Source organism: Miscanthus floridulus, chromosome 2 (assembly GCF_019320115.1).
Source record: "Miscanthus floridulus cultivar M001 chromosome 2, ASM1932011v1, whole genome shotgun sequence".
Classification (NCBI taxonomy): Eukaryota; Viridiplantae; Streptophyta; class Magnoliopsida; order Poales; family Poaceae; genus Miscanthus; species Miscanthus floridulus.
In genome coordinates, this window is record NC_089581.1 from 173,275,001 (window position 1) to 173,291,990 (window position 16,990).

Genomic DNA, 16,990 nt, shown 5'->3' on the forward strand with positions numbered 1-16,990 from the left:
CCGTCTTGGACCCACTGTCAGGGCTACAGGAGGCCACCATATTTGCGTATGGACCTTTCTGCCCTCCCGCGAAAGGATAATGTCCCGACGCCGGCTGTTATCTGAAGTGAAGCACTTGGGTTTGCCATTCTCTCATTTTGTTTAGTTTATTTATGAATCAATTTCAGTACATGCAATGCACATTTGGCGCATAGTTCCTAGAACATGCAGTGACATGTCAAGTGCACATGCTACATTCTAGAAATAAAGATGGAAACATGTAATGCACATACGGCACATAGTTCCCAGAACATGCATTTTCATCATTCTAGAAATAAAAATGGAAACATTCCATCGGTCCACATCCATAGTTCTCAAACATTGTACTTAACATCCATACAGAGGACACCATTCTAGTTGCATAGTTCCCAAACACATCAGGTCACTTACAAAGCACATGTTGGTTCGCTTGGACTAGCAAAAGCCATAGATAACACTTCAGGTCACTAAGACCAGCAAATGCACAACAAAACACATCATCTAATCCATGCCGAGCCAGCTGTTGAGGCTTCTCACCACTCTTGCTTTAGGAGTAGTTGCAGCCTTCAGAAGCTTCTTCTTTACAGGAGTCTTCTTCTTTAGTGCTTGCTTGGTTGCACTTGTCTTCTGATTTTTCTTGGGTGCTTGCTTGGTTGCACTTGTCTTTTGCTTTTTTTTGGTGTCTTGCTCGGTCCTTCATCTTCTTGCCTCACCCTATATGAGATGGCTATCATTTAGACATTCCTTGCCCATTTACATTCACAAGCAAATCAGGAATAAGAAATGTACCTTTTAAGTGATGCAAGCGTAGCTGCCTCATCAACACCATCATCATCTTCTGTTGGTTCAGCAAGTTTGCAGGTCTTCTCAAAGTGCCCATAGCCTTTGCACCTTTTGCATCTCACTTTCTTTTTGTTTGCCCTTTCTTCCATACTCCCTCTGATCCTGACCACTCTAGGTCTGCCTGCTGCCCTCTTCTGTAGTGGTGGGTGTAGTTTATATCCTAGCTCCACCTCAGGCCAGTCAGCCCTATCAGGCATGGGTGGAACTATATCTGCATATGCTGCTTTGAACCTGGCCACAGAGTAGTATTCATGCACAAAATCCTTGATTTCCAAGCCTCTGTTGGACAAGATCCAAGCAAGTGCATGTCTACAAGGTTTTCCTGTGACCTGCCATTGCCTACAGCCACAACAATGATTGACTAGGTCCACTGTATGCCTTTTGGTGTTGTTCCAATCATCAAGCAAGGTCACCTCAGCAAAATCCTCATCACTTACTACAACTTTGATGACCTTCAAGTGTTTGCTAATTAGGTTCAGTTCCTTGATGACACTAGGCAAAATGCCTTCTCCCAATTCTCTACCAACCTTTCTCCTAAGCCTCTTCTCCATTATCATCTCCCTAAGCCCATCAACTAACTCATGTATGAGCAGCCCTTTCATGTCCCTCACCTGATTGTTGAAGCTCTCTGACACATTGTTTGTCAGATAATCACATTTGCTGTCCTCAGAGAAACCAACCCTGTACCAGATTCGGTTGTGGTAATCTTGCAAGTACTTGATTGCATCAAGAGCAAATTCATATATCTTCTTCAAGTGCCACTTGAACAGCCCTTCAGTGTAGCTTCTAGCAGCTGGATAGAGATGAGTTGTGAAAACATCTCCTTTGTAATGCTTCATGAAGTTGGAATATAAATGCCTCATGCACTCCCTGTACTCAGCCTCAGGAAACACTACACCAACTGCTTTCTCCAAGCCCTTACATGCATCAGTACAAATCACTAGTCCTTTTGGACTCCCAACAGCCCTTCTCAAATGATGCATAAACCACTTCTAGTTGTCCTCATTTTCACAATAAAAAATAGCATAAGCAATGTAGTATAACCAGTTATGTCCATCAACCCATGTAGCAGATGCTAACTGTCCTGTGTATTTACCATTTAGACTTGATGCATCTACACTAATGAATGGCCTACAACCAGTTATAAACCCATCCACACATGGTTTGAGAGCTACAAATATCCTCTTAAACCTCATTTTCTTGCCTACTTTCTCCACATCTATCTCTACAATGCTATCTGGACATGTTATATCCATCTGAGCTTTCCAATTAAATAGCAATTCAAATGACTCTTCATATTTACGATGAATATGTTGCAGTGCTAGCTGCACACCTGAATAAAGCTTGCTATACTTGAGCTTTATCCCATAATCTCCCTCAACCTTCTCCTTGGCTACCTTCGGACGCTTGCTTGGATTCTTCTTCAACCATTCTTTCAGTCTATCTAACACCCATTCTTGAGAAGGCATTTTGTTTACAAGAAGCTTCGTGGTTGGACAATCGTGTTCAAAAGGTAGGGTCTTAATCTGAACAAAAGACAAGCTTGAATAAGTAGTATGCACAACCAAACTGAATTTAATTAAAAAAAACAAACTGAATTTAATAACAAGGATACAAAATTGTTTATACCTGTATAGTTTTCTGATCATGAATCCTTGAAGCATGAATACGCCAAGGACAGCCAGGGTGCTTACACCTTGCAATATACCTGGTAGGGTCAGTCTTGATGCTAGGAGCAAGCTCAAAACCTTTCTTCACTGCATAGTGCCTCACTGCTTTCCTGAAGGTGATGATGTCAGGAAATAAGGCACCCTTCTCTATTCTTGGGTTCTCAGGATCATGTAAGACCCTTATCTCATCAGGATCTGCATTAGTAACATCTGCCTCAGCAGGAACAATTTGATTGGCAGCATTAGTAGGCATAGATGAATCTGTTTGTGCATTCAAAGATGGTTGTGCAGGTGGAATTGTAATGTACATATGCTCATCATCGACGCCAACATACTCTTCTTCATTATCAAAGATGTCATGCTCTTCTTCGGCAACACATTGGGATTTGTTAGGCATTGTTGGATTAGGCTGTGGTTCTGGATCAGTAGGTTCTGGTGGTTCTAGATCAGTAGGTTCTAGTGGTTCTGGACCAGGCTGCATTCCTAGATTAGGAAGGATAAGGTCTAGTAGTAGTTCAGTATAAGTAGAAGGCTTTAGTGATGGATTTATGTCATCTGGAAGCGCACACAGGGGCTGTTCCCACGAAAACATCCTAGGACAAAACAAAGGATAACAAAATAGTCATGGCTGAATTGGAACACTAAAAATAAGGAACGCAAGAACACTATCTTAGATACTAGCGAGAAAAGTAACATTTGTCCAAAGGAAACTAAAAAAACAGCACCATTTTTTATCATTTTTTAATTCATAAAACTCAAAAGTAAACCATGTACCCCGGCAGTGCTCTTCTAAACATCAGCTTATAAGAGAATCAACTTCAGATTTTGGAATCACTGTTTTTTTGAACCTGGAATCACTGAATTGACGCAAAGGGAAAGGGAGAATCGCTGCCAAAGCCTGAAGACCATCCCTCGCGTAAAAAATACAAAAGCCAAGCAGCCCCAATTGGTAGATCCGCTCCTGCTTCCCAATCCCCCAACCCGTTAGGCTACTAGACCGCAACCAGCAGCCCCTATTCGACAGACGCGGAATCAACCAGCCCGCCCGTGCCTGCACCCGCGCTGCCGCTCGCATCACCAGCGCGTGCCCCGCCTCCCCGCTCCCCACCGTGTCTGGCCGCCGCTCGCTTGCACAGACATGGAATCACGCTGTGCCATCCCTCGCTGCTAGCCCGCTCGCCCGTGCTTCCACCCGCGTCGCCATCCTCAGCTAGTATGGGTGCTACTTCGAAACAGCGTACCTGGTGTCGTCCATGGCCGAACAATCGGCGACCTCGGGCGCCACCGCCGTTGTCGCAACGTGCACCATCGCCGCGCTACTGGTCCGCTGCCACAGCCCACTCGACCTTCATGGATTGTGGAGCCCCACTCCTCCTCTGCCGGAGACCAGGTCCGCTGCCGCCGCCGCCGCCAACCGCCTCGCAGGGATTGGGTTGGGGAAGGGAGTGAGGAATGCAGAGTCGAGGACGGCAAACAGAAAGACGCGTCGCGCATCGGCGGTCATGACTTATCCTTTTGCGTGGCATGAAGGGCAAAAGTGGCAATACGAAAATACAACAGCTCATGAAAATTGTAATGGCAAAAGTGGCAAAAGTCAGCCGTAGATAGTGGCGTATTTCAAACTCTTGCAAAATTGTAATGGCACTAGCCCAATTAGACGAATTGTAGTGGCGTGATTCAAAATCGTGAAAATTGCAATGGTGTGTATCTAATAAGCCCTTATAATATTGTCATCATCAACGTTGTTCAGAAAATGACAATACCGTAATCTGACTTAAATAAAATTGAACTACTCCAACTTAAATTAGAGGATAAACATAATCATAATTTACTGAATGAAAATCAACTGCTCTTTAAATTAAATTCTTCCGTTGGTTCGAATTTAATTAGAAGATAATAAACATTAAACTTTGCAGCGGAAAAATGAAAAATTATTTATCTATTTTTAGAAGCATTTTACTGTACTCATTTACTCTGAAAAAATTATCCTGTTGGTTCAAATTTTGATAAAGATTTAAACTAAAAAATTGCTTCTGAAAATAATAAAACAAAACTCAGTGTGTACTGTTCACTTGGCCTAGAACGGTGAAACAGTTCGTGGGCCATCTATTACGCGTCCGTGCGCTCGTGGCCCAGTGGCGGCAAAACCGGCCTGCAGCGGCCGCTCGCGCCGCTCTCCCCCACGCCCAGGCCGCAACCTAGGCCTATGCCGGGAATTCCCATTCCCACCAGGGCCACTTTCGGTCCAAGCTCTGTCGGCCATCGGATGTTATCGGACGGTTCGCCACGTGTTTCGTCGGATCAAAATCACGCCACGGCCGCTTGCGCCCTAACCCTAACTTCATTTGCGTTCTCTCCCGTCTCCTCTCCTCTCCTCACCGCAGTGAAAAGAAAAGGGACAGCAGAGTGGCGCCGCCATCGGTCCCCTCAACGGTGAGCGCACTCGCCTAAGGCTGAGCACGCCACCGTCGAGCGGTCTAGGCGATGGTGCCCTTGACCTCACGCGGCTCCATTCCCCGAACCCTAACTACATTTCTTTTCTTCCCTTTCTCCCTCAACGCCACCCACTATAGTTGTCGCAGCCACTCGCACCTAGGAAAACTTCGACGGTGCGGAAGGTGACGGCGCCGCCGTGGTACCCCTCGCTGGCCCACGCGTGCGTCCGGAGCTACGCGCAGCGCCGTCGAGTGGCTCCGCGGTGCTGCCCTATGGCCTGAGGCGGAAAACGAACAGCGGCGAGACCTTGCTCTTCCCGCGCGGTGTGCAGACTACGACCGGCACTGGCATCGGGACGGCCGGGCCCCAGGTAGGAACCCCTTCATTTCGTTCCCTTCTTCTTTCTCGGCTTTTCTTCCTGTGTGGCGTCCAGTCGACGTCTAACGGTGGCGATGGGACGGCCGGGCCCTAGGTGGGAACCCCCCTCTCCGTCCTTGCTTCTCTCTATAGGGTTAGGGTTAGGGTTTAGGTTAGGGTTTCTGATTTGATTTGAATCACTTCTTTCTTGGTTTCTTTCCTGATTTCTATTACAAACTGGATCTCTCACTAGAACATGGCTCTAAAACCAATGATAGATTTCTAGGACCATATAGGCATAGATCTAGTGGATAAAACATAACTTAGAAAATGACTTGGTGATGTACCTCACCGCATGCAGTGGCGGCCATGGCGCCACCGCGACGTGGCCACTGATGTTGGAGTAGAAGTAGCATCATAGTGGGGCATGATCTAGTAGCAACACCGATGGAGCTTCCCGTCGCTCACAGCACTCCCCTCTTGATCGGACTAGGGTTAGACTCGGTGGGGAACTAGCGGCAGCAGTGAATCTCGTACCTTACGCCTCGGCTCCCACCTTTCTCTTTATAGTGCTGCGCGACGGGAGGCCATCAGCAGGAGAACAGCTGGACGCCTCCAATCAGGGCGTTGATCAAGGACCCAATTGATCGTTGGGCCAGCTTGGAAGAGATCAACCTAACAAACTTGGAAGAGATCAACCTAACAGCCATCAGCTTTCACTATAGTGATGCGTAGTGATCGAACTAATGAACCCCTGGACATCAGCATGCATGCATCTGCTGCATCCTGACACGGTGATTGACATTGACAATCTTAACCTATCTAAAATTGAACATTTGTGGTCATTGATGACAAAGGGGGAGAAATTGCACAAAGATAGTGAAAAAATGACAAAGGGGGAGAACTTTAACATAGGGGGAGAGATATAAGAAAGTAAGAGGATCAATTAAAATTTGAGCACATAAGTAGGGGGAGCAAGCTCATAAACTTGATTGATGTATTTGAATGTGCATTTCATATGTTTGTTTGCATGGCACAAGTTTTAAATTTAAAATTTCATGCTTGTGTGGTGTATGCTAGTTGTAGGTTTTAATGATGAAATGAAAAACTAGCATGCATAGGTTGAGTAAACTAGATTTGTGCTTATATTGTGAAAACTAGACCCTTGCTTCTAATGTTGATCTCACGGGGTATTCTAGTTTTTGTGTATGTCTAGTTACTAATGGTGATAAGGATGGTATATTGGTGCGCTCCGATTGGTATCACGTTTCAAAGGTCCATCTCTTATACCTTAGCATCATTTGGTAGACATTACTCTCCCACAACTCAAATCCATGCATATGTGAAAGCTTCAATCCAAACTCTTAGCACATATATAGGGGGAGCAAATGCAACCAATGGGGGTTCATGAAACTTGTACATATTGTTTTACATATAGTAAATATGCTTGGGCAAGCAACATGGATTCAAATAAATTTCAATTCATATCTTTGTGAAAGGGTTGTCATCAATCACCAAAAAGGGTGAGATTGAAAGCTCTAGTTTGGTTTTGGTGAATTGATGAAACCCTAAGTGCTAACCTAGTTTATCAAAGTGATCATGAGATAGGTAGCACATTCTAAGTAATGGAGCAAGTGGTAAAGATCTTGATGATGGTGTGACCATGGTGATGATTAAGTGCTCGACTTGGAAAAGAAGACAGAGAAAAATAAAAAGCTCAAGGCAAAGGTAAAACTTGATAGGAGCTTTTTTAGTTTAGTGATCGAGACACTTAGTGAGTGTGATCACATTTAGGATCGATAGTCGTACTATAAGAGGGGTGAAACTCATATTGAAATACAGTTGTCAAAGTGCCACTAGATGCTCTAACTCATTGCATATGCATTTAGATTCTAGTGAGTGCTAACACCCTTGAAAATATTTGGGAAAATATGCTAACACACGTGCACAAGATGATACACTTGGTGGTTGGCACATTTGATCAAGGGTGGCAAAGTTGAAGTTGAGAAGGGGCTGTCTAGAGGTGATCAGACGCTACTCTAGCAGCGACTGGACTCAGCAACCATGCCCGGTCAATGGCGCGCAGTGAAGGCCGCCCCTGGTCCTTTGACCGGACGCTAAACAGTGAAAGTGATCGGATGCACAGGGCCTACGTCCAGTCAGGCTATGATGTACGCTGACATAAGCATCAGAACGAGGCAGTGGTGACCAGACTCACCGACGCGTCCGGTCATGTGTGACGTGATACGTCCGATCGTGATTTTGCCTCTCTGGATGCTTTCTAGAAGTGACTGGACTCCAGGTGAGGGTGTGTCTGGTCATCTCCGTAGTGCGTCTAGTCTTGACTTAACCGCTCAAGTGATCAAGTTGACCATTGGGATTGTGCGGTGCTTGTTGAACCGTGGTGACACGTGGCAGCGGATCAGCGATCGAACTCTGAGGTGGTGCGTCCGATCAAACCGACCAGTGCGTCCGATCATGTCGTGAAAGCTGATAACAGAAAGCCAATGGATCTATTTCGAGGGGATGCCTATATAAGGCATTTGGCCAGCTCTAGCTCTCCCTCTTGGCCATTTGCATTGATATAGCAACCTTGTGAGCTTAGCCAAAGCCCTCCCACTCATCTTCATCATTGATTCGTCATCTTTGTGAGTTTGGGAGTGAATCCAAGTGCATTGCTTGAGTGATTGCATCTAGAGGCACTTGATGTCCGTATTTCACTATGGGATTCGCTTGTTACTCTTGGTGGTTGCTGCTACCTAGATGGCCTAGAGCAGTGAGGATCATCGAGCGGATGAAGGTGCTTGTCTCCGGCTCCGATCATGGTGATTGTGAGGGGTTCTTGACCTTTCCCCGACAGAGAGCCAAAAGGTACTCTAGTAGATTGCTCATGACTTATATGATCATCATCTTGTGTTGGTTGTGTGGCACCCGGTTGCGGGTTTGGCATGTGATGCCAATTAGCGCGTGAACCTTTAAGTGAGTGAATCGTTACAACGGTGACTAGCTTGCCGGCAAGCAAGTGAACCTCGGAGATAAAATCGTTGTGTCTTAATTGTCTCCTTGGTATTCATTGGTATTCATTGATTGATCATTTGCCACGATGGTATACCTCTCTACCACTCTCTTATATTACATTGTGCCTTTACTTGTGTAGAGCTTGTGGTAATTAAAACTAGTTAGTGTAGCTCTTAGTTATAGTTCTCTTGCTAGCTTGCTCACCTAGGTGTAAATTAGTGACTTAGCCTTGTTGTGATATACTAGAGATCATAGATTTTAGAATTGGGTAGGTGGCTTACAACATAAGTGTAGTGCTAGCGCAAAATTCGTTTCGCCATCTTAATTACTAATCACTTGCTTTAGTGTTGTTGTAGAATTTTTTTAATAGGCTATTCACCCCCCCCCCCTCTCTAGCCATTAGGACCTTTCAGAAGGGTGGCCACCGCTACGCCGAGGGCCGTGCTGGCCACCGCCGAGGTCGCCTCGCGCCGTCACCCCGTCCGGGTTGCGAGAGAGAGAGAGCGAATATGAGAGAGAGGAGGGGGAAGAGAAGCTTCCCGAAGGAGAAGCTAAAGCTGAGTATATATTTGTTCCATCGGATTTGGACGAGAAGCTAAAGAAGTCGGAGAGAAGCTGAGAAAAAGTGGGGAAAGGTAAAGAGAATCACGAGAAGTTACTCCCAGTAAAATCTGTTGCAAGAAATCTAGGCTGTCGAAGGAGCAGATCAGACGACCGAGGGATTTTCGGGCGACGTGGCTGTGGCTTCTGTTGGAGAACCCCACGCAACCTTTAGAGTTAAATAATAACTTAGGCATACAGAGTATATGTATGTGCCGGGCAGCGTGTGAACAGACGATCTGCATGCATGTGCTCGATCGCTCACGTGTAGCTAGACACTGACTAACGTGCATCTATGGGTCTGTTTAGTTGTCTTCCTAAAGCTAGTCTGGATTACATTTTAAGCCAGGGCAGTTTAAGACAGGCTCCATCAATGCAACCTTAGGTTGTTTGGTTGGTCTTCGCTATGATTATAGAATCATCTTGCGTAAGAATGGAGGTGGACGTACCACCATCCACTACAGCAGCACCATGTTCGGCGAGCAACGAATCCACACAATCCCCACCACGGCCACGCCAGTCGCCTCCGATGGCCGTCCGGCGTGGGCCTCACATCATCAAGCTTCACGATTCCAACCCACCCCTCCTCGCCCGGGCGCCGGGGGCCGCGCCGGCCACCATCCCTACGCCCTCACATGATGAGGGCCTCCTTGCGAAGCACCCGCGTGCCGCCCCCTCGAGCGCCTCCGCTGCGCACCCCGCCTTCGCCCTCATCATTGGTCCAGGTTGTTTCCGTCGCCGCCTCCAGGGCGTGCACCGAGCGAGAGGGCGAGGTACGCGTCCTTGCCGATCGGGCGATGCACATGACCGGCTCCAGGTGCGCGCCCTCGTCAAACGGCTCTAGGGCCTACGGGAGAAGCTCGCACACAAGTGCGGCGGAGGCAGGGCCTGCGGGAACCGGCGAAGGCGGGGCCAGAGGGATCCCGTGGAGGCAGGGTCGACGGGATGCAGCGAAGGCGTGGGCCCAGCCGAATTCGACAGAGGCGTGGGGAGATGTTAGCAGGGACAACGGCGTAGCACGAGAGTGATGAGGGAGGAGAGCGGAGGAAGGGAGTCGCCGGCGCAGGGGTAGGGACAGGGATGACGGCGCGACACGAGACCGAGGAGGGAGGTGAGCGGAGGACGGGATGTGCTAGCCAAGGTGACTAGTGGGAAACAACTTGACGATCTGTTTCCAGGAAGCCTGGCTAAGGGGTCCTTCTTGACTTAGCTAAGCCTGGCTATGTGCCTAAACCAGGCAACCAAACATCTCGCAGCTAGCCTACTGGAACCTGACTAGAGGTTAGCCGGATAACCAAACAACCCCTATCTAGCTCGGGGTCTTGGCGAGGTGAGCTCATCATCAAGGGAATAAGCTACGCAAGTATCGTCGCCGGCCGACGGAGTCGTCAGCAATGGCATGTTCCACTCCCCGCCCGACAGAACAGACAGGCGGTGTGCGAGGGTCCGTGTGAGATGCGAGCTGACAATGCCGTCACGTACGCATCCACGCTCCTGCCCGTGCTGACCAGGCCCTGCTGCAAAGGTTTTTACCTCTCTCAAAATAGGTGACTTTTTATTTTTAGATATCATGTTTGACCGTTCATCTTATTTAAAATTTTGTATAAATGTTATCTATTTTGCTACAACTTATTGCTCGGCCTGCCCGCCAAATTTGGACTTGCTCATTGAAGCCGTACTTCCGAGCTGGCCCACCACCTTGGAGCAACGTTGGAACGGAATCGCAAAGGCAGGAGCAATTTTTTTCCCAGTTGATAAATATAATCATAACTAGCTCTATGAGCGTTGGTCGTCAGTACTTCCTCGTACCACAAATGTGAATCCGTTCAAATATTCACATGTTCTCTAGATTCCAAATAATTTTTAATTAAAAATATATGTACAAAGTAATGTGATTTTCTTAGAAAGGTGGTACAAACCTCATCTTGTCGGTCATCATGGTTTTAGATATTGGTAATCAAATTATAATATTTTTTGACAAGAATCATCCAATAGTAAACTTATAAAGTACTTTATTTTGCAATGGATAAAAGCTAGTAGGACCATCCACAGCTATGGATATCAAATCAACTTTATTTTGCTATCAACAAAGGAGAAGCGGCATCACCCATAAATAATCGGTCATCGCTGATATCGCTTTAACCACTAATATGAACGAGGCATCACCGAGTCACTAATCAGAACATTGCTATGAATTTCACGTGAAGTTCACCATGAATTTTCACCAATAAACTTCCCGCGTTTTTAAGGGCACACAAAGAAAGCTGTTCAACAACTATTCAAATAAAGAAGACCTCGCCTACTTACTAAAATCAAGTCAAACTAATTATGAATGTATACAGTAGTATAAGGTAGCACTCAAGCAATAATGAAATGCTTGGAAAACTGCAAGATGTTTACAAATGAAATACTTTAGTCGAAATTTATTGAGAGATTTCAATTCAAATTACACTCCACTTGTCAAGTCACTCAACTTCTAAACAAAGGACAAGCATCACACTAGAAAGTCAACGAGCTTAGAAATGAAGCACAAGCACCATGATGGTCCTATAATTTTTTTTATAAAATTATGCACTATTTTTAGATATTGACAATTAAATCTAAAGTTTTGATAAACAAGAATCCTAATAGGTAATCTTATATCATGAGCTAACATAACAATAATCCACAAACGAGAGTGGAGTGGTAGATGGGGGGCTCAAGCCCCCCACCAGCCGCAAATAGGGGGGCAAGGATCGTAGCCAAGAGGCGTCTCCCGAATCACGACGAAATATATATAAATGTCTCCTCCTGCTGACGACCCGTGCCTCTCCAGTGTCGCCCGGGGCCTGCCCTAGCCGGGTGATGGCCCTGAGCACTTGGAGGCCGACGTCGGCCGCCTCATCTAGACAGGCGGCTGTGTCTTCTTCTCCGCGGCACCAGCGAATGAATATTGCACCCACTTTATCACAATGACAACGAAGACGAGCCCATAGACAACAATTACTGACCCAATTCCAGCCTCCTCCATTTTAATAGATAATTGTAAATCTAGGCACTGTTAATTATTGTAGAAATAATATGTGACTAGATTAACATTTTCCATTCAAATGATGTAGGGGTAGGAAGTCAGCATCAACATACACCTATGAACCAACAAGTAATATGGATTTTGGAAGGGGGCTTAAGCCCCCCATGGTTGAGACATGGCACTATGAGAGAGAAAGAATAGGAACATGTTGAAGGCACTTCTGCCTAGTCTTGTGTCTGCCCCTGTTCAAAGTAAACCACAAATCATAAGTGATCACCAAAAGCCGAAAACACGAGTGGACGAGACATAAGGAAGTCATCAATAATTACTCTTAATTTTAAGTGAAGCTCGTGGCAAAACCCCTCTAAAGTTCTTGTGTTTGAAAGGACACGCAAGAAGTCTAGTAACTGTTTAAATTACGAAGACATGAACGACTCTCTCTATTCCAAATTATAAGTCATTCCAATACTTTTAAAAAGTCAAAGCATCTTAAATTTTATCATATAGAGAGAACTATAAAAATTTATGACATCAAATAGGTATACCACGAAAATATAATTAACGAAGGATCAACGATACTTAGTGGGTATCATAAATGATATAATTTTATTATATAAATTTAGTTAAACTTGAGATGTCTGTATTTTCCAAGAAAGATGAAATGACTACAATATTCAGTGAAAACATTTCACAATCCAAAGAGTTAGCATAAGGTAGTTTTCAACCAAGATCGCAATGCGCTAGAAATTGCAAGCAATGTGGAGACGAAAATACTCATCGTGCCGAGAAAACCGTAAAGACAAACTCATAGGTGACCGGACGGACATTTCCGTGCAGACTGCACCGGTTGAAAGTCGCCAGAGAATCTCGATCCCGAAGCGATGATCGTCTCCATTCCATCCCGGTTGGCTGACGACCCTGACCGACCCAACGCAGACTTGGACTCGGCACCGATCGACGCCAGCGGCAGCGAGGGAGGGGTCGCATCAGCCATGACCCCGTGTAAATTGCCCGGACCGCGGGGACTGACTGATGACCGGGGAGGCACGAGGCAGCAGAGCAGGCAGGGCTCACTGGAGCGCGGGCACGGGCGTGCTAGGCTGCCTGCTAGGGTCGTTGGTCGTTGCGGCGTGTTCTCGGCGCTGTCTTCGGCCCGACCAGTTGTCTGGTCTGGACTCTGGAGAGTCCGAAAGCTCCGTGCAATTCAAGGCAGGCTTGAGGTTTCAGTTCAGAACGGCGCCATGGAGCACCCGCTGCTCCAAGGAAATATACAATCAGCGATTTGTAGCTTGTTTACTTACCATTATGTCGACGCAAAGGGAGAGTACTGTGCACGGCGTGAGACTGAGACACCCTGCTGGTCAGTTGTTGGATTATTCAGTCTGACTCTTCCCCACCCCCCAACAAAAAAAGGATTCAGTCTGTACACACCTCATTTCAAGGGTTATCATGTATCTTGTTGAGTTAAACACTTATAGCTCGTTTTCTAGATTAAATACTAGGTTCACAAGCCCACAAATATGTCATATGCTACCACTAGATCAAATCAAGTATAGAAGCAATAGTGGTACCATACAAACATCAAATTCATTTGATTTTCATAAATGAGCCTAAGACATATGAGGGATGACTAGATGCACTAAACAAGTCCTTAGCAAAGGATGTATGCATGCCAATCAACTTTTACCTTGGATTGCTTGAAGGAGAGACATGTCATATAAGTGGGGGTGCATCAACACATATTTGAAAAATCCAATATGTTCAACTCATTCCTTAGCTTATAAAATCTTTTCTCATCCAATGGCTTGGTGAATATATCGGCAAGTTGATCTTCGGTGCCTAAACTTTCAATGCAAATGTCCCCTTTTTGTTGATGACCTCTAATGAAATGGTGGTGGAGTGGTGGACATCGATGTGCTTTGTTTTTGCATATTGAACCGGATTGTTGGTTAGCTTGATTGCACTCTCATTGTCACAAAGCAATGGCACTTTCTTGAACTTGATTTCTAAGTCATTCAAGGTAGCCTTTATCCAAAGTATTTGTGCACAACAACTACCGGCGGATATGTATTCGGCTTCAGCGGTTGATAATGCAATACTATTTTGCTTCTTTGACGACCATGAAACAAGTGATCTTTCCAATAATTGACATGTGCCTAAGGTGCTCTTCCTTTCAATCTTGCATCCCGCATAATCTGAGTCGGAGTAACCAACTAACTCAAACTTTGCTCCTTTGGGATACCACAAACTAATATTTTGTGTATGCTTCAAGTATCTCAATATTCTCTTTGTAGCCTTCAAATGACTTTCTTTTGATGAGGCTTGAAATCTTGCACACATGCACACACTAAACATGACATCCGGCCTTGATGCGGTCATATAGAGTAGGCTTTCAATCATAAACCGATATAACTTTTGGTCCACCATGCTGCCACTTGCATCACTATCCAAGTTGTCATTTGTTTCCATTGGTGTACTAATAGCCTTTGCTTCGTTCATGCCAAACTTCTTGAGCATGTCTTTGATGTACTTATCTTGACTCACAAATGTACCATTATTCAATTGCTTAATTTGAAGACCAAAGAAGCAACTCAACTCTCTAATCATGGACCATTCTTCTCAACAGTGGTTTGATCTAATATTTTCGTTTTGGGTGTTGTTAGTTTTTCCTGAGCCTTGCAATGGTCAGTGTCAACAGCTGCGCATATATATAGTGTGAAGGCGATGTGTTCTTAGTGATTCTACATCCCGCTATATGGATCGTTACCTTTGTTTTATGGATACAGTTTCAGGCAAAACTCTTTTCAAGATAAAAACAAGAACATCACACAAATGGAAACAGAGGAAGCCTATGGAGTGGTACTGAATGCTGTGCTCAAATAGGTTGGGACAAACATTAGCCTAACCCCTTTTTATTATGATTCTAATTTTAGATGACCTGCACATATATGGTACTACTTATAGTGTTTCTAAATCTGAAGCTTGTGCAGGTTACTTCAACATTACCCTTTGAGTTCAGCATGCATGTGCCAACATATTCGACAACCTGGTGAGGTTCTATTTGAGATTTTTTTATTTATTTGTATCTCACATTGATGAGGGTTCCTACACATAATCAGAAAGCTTCAGAAAATTGATGGTTGTAAATGAAAGCGGTTTTTGTTGTGATTCCAAAATAGAAAAAATAGAAGGCACTATGTTTTTTTTAATCTTCTGGATAGCTTTAATCTTGCAGACAAAATGTAATACTATTGGCCTCTGGTGTATAATACACCTTTAATTTATGAGAGTAACCCATTTCTGGATATGCCTTCAAGCTCTAAGTTCACGAACAAATGATGATCGACAAATTGGTCTCTAACATGCTCTAATGCTTTTTTATCAAAATTTTCCCTCTAAACACATTCCACTGTTTGCCATCTGAAACACATGCTGATTATATGCTGATGGTGTGGGTGTGCTGTGGATCGCTGAAACTTTGCTAAAACCCTCTTTGCTTATGAAAGGCTGTTCTAGGCATTTGCCAACTCATGTGATCCATTCCTACTTATCAAAGGCTGTGCTAATATATATTGTTCTTACGCAGTTTCTGTTTTCCTTAGCATCGTGTCTGCTCATGTAATATGCGTGTGTGTTTTGTTAGGTCCATATTTCCTACATCTGGGCTGCTTCTCATTTGTTTAAAAGGTCCAACGGACACTTTTGTTACTCCTAAAGATCGCAAATTACTGTTGTTCGGCAAGGTGGGTTTTCTTTCTATTTTCCTCTCCTATGTTGCAGTTTCCACCACTAGTTATAGTATTACTTGCTAAATTTGTAGCTTCTGGTTATTCAGATACACGTTCACGTGCCGGTTCTATATTTGTGCTACTAATACATTGTATGATCCTACCTTTGTACTGCATTCCCAGATAGTTTTACAACTCGACAACTAATAAACTACCTGACTTCCGCCCTCCAGGAAACCACAACATGTGAAGATATCGATATAGACGACTTCATGCAGGACAACCAGAACACCAAATCTGGTTCACCATTACGGCGTAAAGCAAAAAGGTATATTTACATACATAGACACGTACCGTGTCACACCCAGATCGACACATACTGTTTAACATCAGCGTCTGCATGCCATGCACAGATCCAAATCCGATGACTCAAGACATTAGCCAAAAGGCAGTACCCGTAGGGATTCTTCGAGCCAGACCCCAAAATAGGTAAGCATTATGCGCCTGCTTAGCCTTATACTACATAATTCCATTTCCCTAGCGCTGGTCTGCGGGATTCCTGGAGCTGTCGCTATACAGTTTGCATATCAGTTCGACGTGTCCACAGTTGTCCCTGGCCTTTTTTTGGCCTTCAGTGAACCATGCGCTCAAACTACATGAAAACAATTATTCTCTAGTTTGCATTTGTATACATTGCCAAAGCTATTAGATAAGCCTTACTTACACAACCTTTAAGGACCTTTAAAAATGCATTCTGATCAAGTACAATTTACTACTGTTAACACTGGATTTTGGTCGATTCTGGAAGATGACAGGTAGACCCACATGCGGGAAGAAGGGTGTTCGGCAAACAACACAAGCGGTCGGCTAAATGCTTGTGCGGTCGGTTACTCTGGAAGGCGGTAACTCCATTCGGGAAAACAGAAGATGGCAGGCAAGACCGATCGGAAAGATGAGAGTTGTATTAATAAAGGAATCTATAAGTTTAGGGTAAGGAATTGTAAGTTTCCAAGTTTGTTTAGAAGTTCCTTTGTAAATCGTAGTCCTTAAGGACTCACATTTTGTCTAGGGTATAAATATTGACCCTCGACCATTGTAATAAGGGTACACAACCAAATCAATACAACCGGCCCCGTGCCAACTTTCGAGTCCTTTTGTCGTGTCGTCGAGTTCTTCGAGAGGAATCATCGATCCGTCGACCTCCGTAAGTTCCGACAACCTTGTTATCATGTTTAGTATCATGCGGTGGATTTAGACGTGATGCAAGTAGTCTTGTTTGTTTTCAATGGTCGTGCGGCGGATCTTTGCTT

General features: G+C 44.9%; 1 pseudogene; it reads right to left on the bottom strand.

Moving 5' to 3' along the window:
* Positions 1-519: 519 nt before the first annotated feature.
* Positions 520-2,330, bottom strand: LOC136540710 (uncharacterized; annotated as a pseudogene).
* Between the last annotated feature and the right edge of the window lie 14,660 nt (positions 2,331-16,990).